A 3,101-nucleotide genomic window follows, 5' to 3' on the forward strand; every position below is an offset into this window, starting at 1 on the left:
GTCTAGGTCTGGTAGGAGCTGCCTCACCTGTGGACCCATGAAGACATCACGATTCCACTCCCTCCCCAATCAATACATGGACACAGGGTGCCAACGGTCGTGATCACAATGAGCCTTTTGCCAGAGCCACCTCCAGCTCTCCACAAACATGGTGAAATTTCTCGAAGGTCAATGGTCCATAAAAGTTAAGTATTCTATGTGGTTCTCTTGGGTCCGTGTGTCCAGCGGGGTGGGGCCTAGATGACCTCCTTCAGGTCATCGTACAGGACCAGCATGAAGGCACCACCCATGAGGCAGAGGACGTTGGACAGGCGCCCTTGAAGAAGGCTATGCCCCTTTCGTATTTGAAGATCTTCTGCTAGCAGTTAAGAGTCCCCCTGTACATGATGTTGGCTCCTTTGTGCCCTGACTGCATCCATCTGCCGCCACTTGGTGTTGAAGGGGCAGGAGACCATGCTGGCCACCACTGTCATGTTCTTGGAGTCAAGGAGCGTGACTTTGGTGCTGTCGTACATGCCGAAGTATGTGGCCTGGTAGATGACGATGCTCCGCACGGAGATGCTGAAGCCCTGGCGTAGACCCCGGATGCCGTCAGACCTGGTGATCTTCACCAGGCTCCTAATCCTTTGAACTCGATGTCAGATTTCCCGAAGTCAGCCGCCAGGTGGGTTCTGGTGAAATCCAGGGGGTAGACGAAGCAAGAGGGAGGTGGCTCTGGCCACCCCACCGGAGGCCAGATTGCCAGCAAAATAATTCCAGAACTGCATGTGCTTGTCCAAGGCCCCCAGGAAGATCTGCTTGTACTTATCCTTGAAGGCGGAGTTAAGGACTTGAGTGGGAAGTAGTGTATGACCCAGGCTGTCCGTCCAGAAGGACGGCACACCCTGCTCCTTGGGGCTGCGCACGATGCAGTCCACGATGCCCTTGTACTGCTCGTCGGCTGTGATCTGCTTGCTGGTGTAACTGTACCTGCACAGCAGTTTTACCCACTCCATCGGGGCCACAGCCATCTTGGAGATGGTGGCGGCAATGCCTCTGGCCAGGAAGTCCTTGGCAAAGGAGAGGGCCTGTTTCGTTGTGGTGGCAGAACGGGCAGCTCAGTGAGTGGAAAACAGAGTGGAGGCACAGAGAGCTGGAGGGTGAGCACTGCTGGTCAGCCCTGTTGCCGCCGGGACCGAAAATGCAGGCCTGGCATCCCATACAAGATGGTATACTGTCAGGGGATATACTTCAGACTGAAGGATGTGTCTGAGTGGGCGCACGAGCATGGGATCCTCTGGTATCACACATTCCATCACCCAGCTGAAGCACATGCTTAGAGGCGATCCTCTGCAGTGATGGGGTGCCATCCTCCAGAATGCAACATATGCACTGCATCTGAGACCTCCATGTGGCACTGTGTCCCCAATAGGAAGAATACGTGGGACTGGGAGCCGAGGGGTGGAAGCCAGAGTGGCCCCACTTTCCATCTTCCCTAGTGACCTACTTAGGTGGACATCGTGTGTCACATCTCCTTAGCTCACCAGGAGACACAGCCAGAGTCCTGTGGTGCTTATAGATATGACTGCTGCCCGGCATTTTTTTGTCCTCTGTGTCCAGAGACCGGCAGGCAGGAAGAGTCGCCATTTCAGCAGTAACCAACACTTACCAAGGAAGAGGGAGAACTGCTCTTACAGCTGGAATATGTGCGGAACACAGATGATGTGCTTACGTGACTCTTGGTACTCATTTGCCCAGCTGTGCCTGTGAATGGCCAAGTGCAGCAATTCTGCCCTGAGAAGGGTATGGATACCAGGGACTCAGACCTCAGGGATGAAGGAAAGTGACCAAGACTGCGGAGGTGATAGCAGAGGGTGAGGGAGACCTAGAATGGGCAGTGGAGGAGGGAGGTAATGAGTAGCTGTCACAGCTGCAAGACCAACTGCATCAATGGCGTTGTACTGTGTCCCACCAATTTCTCTCTTCTAAGTGGACACTCAAGAAGACAGGCACATGGGAACCATAGAGAAACTGCTCCCTGAACATATGTATATGGAATAGTGAATCTGTGTGGCACAAGGGGTGGACCGGGGCAGCTATGGAAGTTCACCGCTTAGATGTCACTTTAAGACAGGAGTGCAGTCAGCTGACAGCACCCAGATGCAATGCTTTCAGGATCCACTGCAGCATTTGCACAGAGGTCATGCTATTCCCAGGCAGCACCCAGTCTACGACTTAGCACAGCAGGGCTACTAGAATTATTTCTGCTCAGTGTGGGACTCCTCAATGGGCCGTCTTTGCACCAGAGCTCCCAGTGGGCTGGCCAAGACTTTCTCAAAGCTGCACCATCGTCTAAGGCGCTCCCTTCCAGCCCTTCTTCCATCTCCCTCCTTCCACAGGTGTCTTACATTCACTGTGGTCTGAAGGCTCTTCCTGCCTACCCCCCTTTATCTTTCTCAGTAAATCTTTTGCACTTTCTAACTCCATATTGGCTTCCTGGCGGACCTGAACTGACACATTTCATTTGAGGCTAGAGAGTACTCCTCTTCTTTCATGGTGAAGGTAGGAGAAAAGCCAAAACACTCTTTCCTCCTAAAAATTTCCTTTAAAAATTACCTTCGAAATATTTTATCTTCTCTTAAATAGCATTGATGGGATGGTGCTTGCTGAAGTGGCTTTGCCATATTTTAGTAAATTCAGCACTGTAGGGGGTTTGTTTGAGGGATTTGGGAGCTGCTCACACGCAACAAGCTTTATTGGGTTGCGTGTGCTCCGTAGCGTGAGACCATCCAGAGGCTTATGGGTGGGCTAAGGAAACACCACCCAGAAGGAGAGGAGGGTAAGGTAACTGTTAAGGGAGAGGAATCAGAGAGGAGGCTTAAATGTCTTGGTGATGGCACTCAGCAGCACGGCAGGGAGTCTCTAGGTCAGAGAATTCTGAAGGGCAGCAGTGGCTTGGCGTCTTATCAATGACCAGCGGATGTGGGGTAAGGTGTCCTGGGAATTGCAAGGCAGGCAGGCCCTAATTGACTAATAATCTTCTGGCTTGGGCTATTTTAAAAATAATTTAATGTGTAAAAACTGGAGTTTGGCACCAGTGGGATTTTGAGCTAATGAATCTC

The 3,101-nt window shown here is 52.0% G+C and overlaps 1 pseudogene; it reads right to left on the reverse strand.

Annotated features, from left to right (window-relative positions):
• Positions 1–236: 236 nt before the first annotated feature.
• On the reverse strand, positions 237–1,626 carry LOC112409751 (ADP/ATP translocase 3-like; annotated as a pseudogene).
• Positions 1,627–3,101: the final 1,475 nt, after the last annotated feature.

The sequence above is a fragment of the Neophocaena asiaeorientalis genome, unplaced genomic scaffold (genome assembly GCF_003031525.2).
Source record: "Neophocaena asiaeorientalis asiaeorientalis breed wild unplaced genomic scaffold, Neophocaena_asiaeorientalis_V1.1 scaffold1340, whole genome shotgun sequence".
NCBI lineage: Eukaryota > Metazoa > Chordata > Mammalia > Artiodactyla > Phocoenidae > Neophocaena > Neophocaena asiaeorientalis.